This window comes from Narcine bancroftii, chromosome 14 (genome assembly GCF_036971445.1).
Source record: "Narcine bancroftii isolate sNarBan1 chromosome 14, sNarBan1.hap1, whole genome shotgun sequence".
NCBI classification, from domain to species: domain Eukaryota; kingdom Metazoa; phylum Chordata; class Chondrichthyes; order Torpediniformes; family Narcinidae; genus Narcine; species Narcine bancroftii.
The window spans coordinates 27,825,045-27,833,490 of record NC_091482.1 but is presented as its reverse complement, the minus strand read 5'-3'; the positions used below and the strand labels follow the sequence as shown (position 1 = coordinate 27,833,490).

At 46.5% G+C, this 8,446-nt stretch overlaps 1 long non-coding RNA gene across 1 annotated transcript in view; it reads right to left on the bottom strand.

Annotated features, from left to right (window-relative positions):
- Positions 1-1,932: 1,932 nt before the first annotated feature.
- Positions 1,933-8,446, bottom strand: part of LOC138749868 (uncharacterized) — a 65,114-nt gene continuing 58,600 nt past the window's right edge. The window contains exon 4 of the long non-coding RNA XR_011348905.1: positions 1,933-3,345. This is a non-coding gene — a long non-coding RNA (uncharacterized lncRNA). The remainder of the gene's footprint in view (positions 3,346-8,446) is intronic.

Below are 8,446 nucleotides of genomic sequence, written 5' to 3'. Positions count from 1 at the left end.
CCTTTACTGTGTATTATTGGGATTGCACTGTGTAATCAGATCTGCTTTAAAAATAATCTGTGATACTCTGAGCATGACAAGACATGGGAGACAATGTTGTAGAGCATGGTTGTAATGGTGACGTCCTTGGCGGTTTCGTTGTGCTGTAAGAGATGGTAGTTCCACGCTGAGTGACAGCGAGCCTCCCGCACAGAGTGAAAGATCTCACTTATTTCTGCTCCTCTCACTCACCCACCCTCCCCCTCCATGACCTCCTCACTCACTCAGGGTGAAGGGGGCTGGATGAGGTGGAACAATGCGAGCACCTCCGGCCACTTCTCTGCTTCCAGCGCCGAGCCAGAGGGGCAGCGCTGGCCAAAAAAAGGATCAATGACCGTCTTCATTACCCATAGTCCCACACGCAGTTGGAACCTCTCTGCATTTCCCAGAGTATTTATACCATCATGTTGATGGGAGACACCACGGCAAGTTGCCCCACCTACATCAACTCCAGAGGACGCATAAAAATGACACTGAAGCAGTGATCCTCCATAAAAAGAGAAAGAGAGACAAAAATAGCTGCAGTTAAGTATTAAAGTTTTGCAAGGAATACCTCACAAGAAGTCTAAGGCACTACAGGGTACAGTCAAACCATTTGGCAGAACGTATCATCACCAGAACTCACCAACTCGCACTGAGATCGTGTTTAGCTAGAGGGGACCTCTGTGTCCGATCCTTCTTGCACAGCTAGAGTTTCACTCTCACTGCATGATGCCCTCAGATGGCTATGATGACGATAAGACGATCACTCACGTCCCTATGGATATTGGATTTGCAATGATCTGAAAAAGGGTGGAGGGGTCCTGTAGAGTTATTTTTTTAACCAGCTAGGTAACAGAGCACTGTCTGATCCATATGCTTTTCCCAGGGACGCATACAGAGACGGGCATCAAATGCTGCTGGAAGATCACCATAACAGTGAATCATCTTTCATTTGGCCAAAAGGTGTTGGTATTCCAGTGCAACGAGATGCCTTTAATGGAATGCAGGCACCTAGCACATTTCAGGCTTCAGGAGAATGTACTGAGGGATGCATTGAAGCATAGGGCAAAAGCTTTGTGGGGAAGGATTGCTATCTGAGGTTCTGCCACCGGACACTGATGTTTAAGTTTAAATTTAGACCTTCTGCACGGCAACAGTTATGGATGTTCTGCTCTTGAATAAATTCAAGAAAGGCATTGATCAGTTTTGGACAGCAGTCTCTTGTGTATCCTACGTTTCTATTTTCTCTATGTTCCCATCAATTCCACCCATATTCTACCACTCACCTTCAGACCAAAGAATTTTATAGTGATCAAGTAACCAATACATCCACGTCTTTGGGATAATGCAAAAAAACCAGCACACAAGGGGGAAGCCCACACAGCCACAGGAAGAGCATGTAAACTCCACACAGATGGCACTGAACATCATGATTAAACTCAAGTTAGTTGAACTGTTACCCTGTTGCCAGATTTGGCATTGTTAAGAAAGCACGTCAACACCTCTGCTCCCTCAAGAGTTTGCAGTATGACATCGGAAACGCTGGCAAATTTCTACAGATGGGTGGTGGAAAGTGAGCTGACCGGCTGTATCATGGCTTTGTATGGGTACACCTATACCTCTGAGTTTAAAGCCCTGCAAAAAGTAGGGAACACAACTCAGGACATCACAGGCAAAACCCTCCCCACCATCGAGAACATCTACAGAGAATGCTGCCATCAGAGAGCATCATTAATCATCAAGGATCTATATCATCCAACACATGATATGTTCTCACTGCTGCCATCAAGGAAGAGGTATCGGTGCCACAAGACTCGAAACTCCAGGTTCAGGAACAGCTGCTCCCCCTCCACCATCAGAACCCTCAACAACAAACTCAATCAGAGACTCATTTAAGGACTCTTTTGCACTTTATTGATTTTGTTTTCTCTCTGCAATTACAGTCAGTTTGTTTACATTTCTTTATTTGTTTACGTGTATGTTGTGTACAGTTTTTTTGCACTACCAATAAGTGATAATTCTGCCTCGCTGCAGGAAAGATAATCTCAGGGTTGTATGTGATGTCATGTACATACTCTGACAATAAATCTGAAAATCTGACAGGAACAGTACATGTTTCATCCAGTAATGGAATTGCCAAGAGATTATGGAAATATGCAAGTTTAAAGACTGCTTAGCTTTTCAATTTGATTTTACTAGGTGGCCAGAGATATTGAAGATTTTTTCTCCTCCCCTGACACAATTGAGACCAACTAGGGTTGACTGGTAGTAAGAAGGGTCCTCGCGATCAGGAAATCCACATATAGCCAGAGTCTCAGTGGTACTGCATGCTAGTCTCAAGGCCCCAAGACCCCAACTCATTCTGGAATGTGTTGTTTGTCTGACTTTGGAAAGATTTAAGGTTCACCCTGAGCTGCAGCATGACCCTGCTCTTTGTGTCAAATTGACTGGCTCCCACCATAGTATCACCCCTCCCCCAACCCCCAGAGGTATGTTCTGAGACAAAACTCGAGAGCCATCAGCTTTGTGAAAGAAGCCATCTGATCTGTTCAAAATGTACCAGGGATGTAGGTTAATTGAATGTAAATTGAGTGGTACAGACTCGTGGGCCGAAATCGCCTGTTTCCTTACTGTTTGTCCAAATTGAAAATTTGGTCTGTCTCAGAGTTGCTGGTCTTCCAGTCCGAGGAACTGTCCACAAGTGAATACTGTAACCAAACCCAGGACCATATCCTGAAGCTTGGTGTAACCAGTGGCAAGGAAAAGATCCTGTCCCATGGGTATGGAACCTGTGTAAAATTTGACTTGAGGAATGCCTATAAATGTGAGTTAATATAATTTTGTTGCAATGCAAATGAAACACTTCCAGGTTTTAAAAATAAACCAATAATTATGAAATTAAAATAATTGCTTCTTCTGCTTGCACTTCTGGCATTCCTGGCAATGGCTAATTGGATACAACAGGAGGATGAGGTTGCCAGATTGGCTTCTGCAGTTGGAAGATATGGGGCAAAGGTTCAGCCAACACACAAAGGAAGCCACGTCACACGGGGGCTACAGCTGACATTGGGAAAACATTTTTTTTTTGACCTGCATGTTTTCTCCAAACTGGAGCCAGCCAGCATCACACGATAGTGAAGCAAAAACTCTTGGACTTGATTGCATGTGTCAGGCTTGAGAATTGTTCTTGGCCTCCTCCAACTGAAGCCAAGCTAACTCACTCTGCATAGTTAGGGACTGAGTAGGTTCAACCATGATTGCATGTTAAGGTGGTTTCCTCTGTGCAAAGTACAGCTCTCAGTGTGGTATATGTCCCTCAAGGCACTGGGCAGAACACAAGATAGGAAAATAAATAATACATATTAAAGGATAGTTAATCAATATTCATAGTTGCAGCTAGTGCAAGAAATAAAATGACATTTCAGATCATTTTGTGGTTCAAGAGTAAATTAGTTCACACTTAGGGTAGAATGTGGAGGTTCAAGATATCTGTTGAAAATATAACTATTCTTGAAAATAAAGGTGCTGGACTTCAGGCTTCTTTCTGAACCTTCTGCCTGAAGATAACAGCAAGATCATGATCGGATGATCGATATATTGTTGGCTGCCTTCTTGTGTCAGTGCCTCACATAGAGGTTTTCAATAGATGGGAGGTCAGCGCCTGTGAGGAACCTACTGTTTTTGCAACTTTCTGCATCCTTCTGCATTCCTGGGCACTTGAGTCTCCAAACCAGGCTGAGGTGCAACCAGTCAGCAGACTTTCCACCATACGCCTTGTAGTGAACTGGGAATTCACTACTGGTGCGATGCTATAAGGACTGACTCCTCCTCCCGCATATCCTGATATAAACCCTGGACCCCCGCCAAAACCCCAGTTCAGTCCACTGACCACGTGTGCCATTCTTATTGAATGAAAGTGTGTTGTACCCTCTCTGGTTTCGAGTGATCTCTGTCATGCTATAATTTTATTCAATGAAGAACGGGATGGAAGTGCTGTTGAAGCCTGCAATGCTCCTCATCGACCCTCTGTCCCCGGCAGAATTCACATATTGGCTGGAGTTAATCATCAAGGATCTATATCATCCAACACATATTGGCTGATATAGATTCCAAATGTACCTGTTGGCCACGCAAGAGGTCTACTCAATGGAGGAGTTCGAGAGGTTGGCACTCCTCTCTCGCGTTGGATCTAAAGGGATCATCAGGGACTGTATGATTTACTCAAAGGCTGTTGAGAAGCTGAAGGCTCGCTACAAAAACGTCGTCCTAGTGGGGCATCAACTCTCTCAACGGAAGCAGCGGCCTGGTGAATCCATTGAGGACTATGTCCTCATCCTACGAGCAGTCGCAAGGAACTGGAGGATGAGCAGATCCGGGACACTCTGGTTGCTGGGATGCAATCTAAATACATTCGACAGCGGTTGCTGGAGAAAGGCAATACGGCACTGCCTGACCACGTACTACTGGCCAAGTTGCTGGAGATAGCCCAACTAAGGGCTGACAATTTGGAAGATGGCAGCACCTTTCATTGGGCCCTAGGTCTGGGAGCAACATCACACATTGTATCGGCTCTGACAGTGGCAGCCTCGGGCACTAAGGAATGCTTCTACTGCAGTTGGCAACAGCACCCAAGAACTCATTGTCCAGCTAAAGACTCCATTGCTCCAGTTGTGGTAAGAAGGGGCATTAGGTGAAAATCTGCAGGGTGAGGGGGAGTGCTGAGAGGTCCAAAGCATACGCAACCCCTGACGGGCCGACTGAGGTAAGCCTGAAACCCAAACCCCCAGTCTCCCGGTGTCAGTGTTGTGCGCCATGGCCTTCCTATGAGACTGCACGGCGATAGCAGCAACACGGAAAAACCCAGTGCCCATCCTGCCGCTTTTCTAAACTGGCGCCACCTTCATCTGACGAGGAGGGAGCGCAGTCATCTTGCTAGCATTCGAATTCCGTGCCATTGACAACAGTGGAAGTAAGAGGAGGGCGGCCAGCTTGCCACATCAAGTGGCCCCCGCCATTTTATCTGCACGAGGATCTGAATGGGGGGAGTGACTCCAGTGAGAGGAATGATGGCGTCTCTGGAGTCTTGGTAGCAATGGTGTTGGACCAGGAGATACCACACCAACTGATCAATTCCACGACAAAAGTGTGGGTTAACGGGTATAAAGAGAAATGCTTAATTGACTCTGTCTCGACTGAGAGCTTCATAGACGCAGCGACAGTCCAAAAGCTCAAAGTGTACCCTGCTAATTATCGTATTTGTTTAGCATCCCCATACACAGTCTGTAAATATTGTTTGGTTCATTTATCTTTACAGGAGGGGATTTCTATAGTTCAAACTGTATGCACTTAAGAATTTATGTGCTCCAGTTTTGCTGGGTCTGGACTTCTTGTGTCACTTTAAAAACGTGACCCTGGAGTATTCTGGTCCTCTCCCTCCCATTACAGTTTGGAATGGAAGGTCTCAAAATTCTGATGCCATTTGCTGTCTCTCCGCACTGAGTATAGATCCACTTCCTCTGTTCCCCAATCTGAGTGCCGATTGCAGACCAATTGCTACAAAAAGCAGGTACTACAGCACAGAGGACCAGGCATTCATCAAGGCTGAGACACAACATTAGCGACCACAGTACCAGCCCACAGAGAGTTCAGGTGGTTGACGTAAAAGGGGAAGAAAAATCCAGGCTAGTAATTGACTATAGCCAAACTATTAATCACTTCACACTCCTGGACGCATACCCCCCTTACATTTCAGATACGGTGAATGAAATTACGCAGTACAAGGTCTATTCAACCATCGACGTTAAAGCTGCTTACCACCAGTTGCCAATCAGTTCTGAGGACCGTCCCAACACCGCTTTTGAGGCTAATAGGAAACCCTATCAGTTTCAGAGGGTCCCATCTGGTATCACGAATGGAGTCTCAATCTTCCAGAGACAGATGGACCAATTTAAGTTTAAGACCACCTTCCCATACCTCAACAAGGTTACAATTTGTGGCCACTCCCTGGAGGACCATGACCCCAAACTCCAGAACTTTCTCCATGCAGCTAAAGCCCGGAACCTCACTTACAACGCCAGTAAGTGAGTGTTCAGGACTTAGACATCTAGCCATCTTGTGCTACGTGGTGGAGAATGGTACCATTGGCCCCGACCCCAACAGGATGCACCCCCAATTGTAACTCCCAATCCCAAGGACCATGAAGGCTTTGAGGACGTGCCTAGGCTTCTTCTCATATTATGCCCAATGGGTCCCTCGATATGCCAACAAGATCCATACCCTCTTACAAACCATTTCTTTTCTACTGACAGCTGAAGCTCAAACAGCTTTCAACTATGTCAGAAGCTATGCATGCAGTGATCAAAAATGTACCTTTTCAGGTGGAAAGCAATGTTTCAGATGTAGCCCTGGCTGCAATGCTTAATCAGGCAGGTAGACTGGTTGCATTTTTTTCTAGGACCTTAGAAGGTCACAAGCTTTGGAATCCATCAGTGGAGAAAGAGGCACAAGCCATTGTACAGGCCATTAGGCACTGGAGGCACTACCTAGTGGGTAGGAAATTCACCCTCCTCACGGGCCAGTAGTTGGTGGCTTTCATGTTCAACAAAACAAAATGAGGCAAAATTAAAAATGACAAAATTGCTAGGTGGAGGATCAAACTGTCCACCTACAACAGTCTACTGACCAGGATCCCTCAATGAGCCTCCAGATGCCCTGGCCAGAGGAAGCTGTGTCTCTGCACATACTGGCCAGTTGCAGTCATTGAACAATGAGCTCTGCCATCCAGGCATCACTCACATGGCTTATTTTGTCAAGGCATGCAATTCACCCTACTCAATTGAGGATATCAGGGAAGTGACCAGGTAAACCCTACTCAATTGAGGATATCAGGGAAGTGACCAGGTAAACCCTACTCAATTGAGGATATCAGGGAAGTGACCAGGTAAACCCTACTCAATTGAGGATATCAGAGAAGTGACCAGGTAAACCCTACTCAATTGAGGATATCGGGAAGTGACCAGGTAAACCCTACTCAATTGAGGATATCAGGGAAGTGACCAGGTAAACCCTACTCAATTGAGGTTATCAGGGAAGTGACTAGGTAAACCCTACTCAATTGAGGATATCAGGGAAGTGACCAGGTAAGCCCTACTCAATTGAGGATATCAGGGAAGTGACCAGGTAAACCCTACTCAATTGAGGATATCAGGGAAGTGACCAGGTTATACCAAGTCTGGGCGGAGTGCAAGCCACACTTCTACCGCCCCAGAAAGATGCATCTGATAAAGGCATCCAGGCTCTTCAATCTGCTCAGTGTTGATTTCAAGGAACCCCTCCCCTCCATGAACAGGAATGTGTACTTTCTCACCGTCATTGATGAGTACTCTTATTTCCCATTCACCATTCCCTGCCCAGACACATCCACGCCGTCCATCACTAGGGCCCTAGACTATTTTCACCCTGTTTGTGGGTATCCTGGCTATATTCATAGCGACTGGGGTTCATCATTTATGAGCGAAGAGCTACGCCAGTTTCTGCTAGTGAGAGGCATTGCATCCAGCAGGACGACTAGCGATAACCCCCAGAGGAACATACAGGTTGGGAAAGAGAATGCTACAGTTTGGAAGGCTCTAAAATTGGCCCTTTGGTCCAAAGGACTTCCAGACTCACACTGGCAGGATGTCCTACCCATGGCACTCCACTCCATTAGATAGCTACTTTGCACTGTGACCAATACGACTCCTCACAAGCTGATGTTTTCTTTCGAGAGAAAATCAACGTCAGGGACATCCCTCCCAGCTTGGCTTATAGCACCAGGACCAGTGCTGCTTTGAAAGCACATGAGGAAGAGCAAATCCAACCCCCTAGTTGAGAAGGTGCACCTACTCCACGCCAACTCCACTTATGCCTACGTGACATACCCGGATGGCAGGGAGGACACTGTCCTAATCAGCAACTGGCACCTGCTGGAACTGAGAGTCCACCACCTCAAGGGGGCCAGAACTCCGGGTTTCTGGAGAAATGCCAAGGGGCTCAGGTGAGCTGTTGCAGGAAGTAGCTCCAGCCACCCCCCAACCAGAGCTAGAACACCCATGCCCAAGACCCCGGAACTGCAGGATGGTCAGGGAGCCCTGGGCCACCCGACACTGCGGCACTCTGCCCTCATTTCCAGATCTCCTGACAGGTTGAACTTGTAAATATTGTAATTTTTTTTGACAATCCAATGTTCTCTGTTTTCACCTGGAGGCTTCATTCAAAAGAAAGGGGTGAATGTAATGAACTGGGAATTTACTACTGGTACAATACCATAAGGACTGGTTCCTCCCCTGACTCCATCCCCACATATCCCGATATAAACCTCAGACCCCCCCCCGCCCCGGCAAAACCCCAGTTCAGTCCACAGATCATGTGTGCCATTCTTATTGAA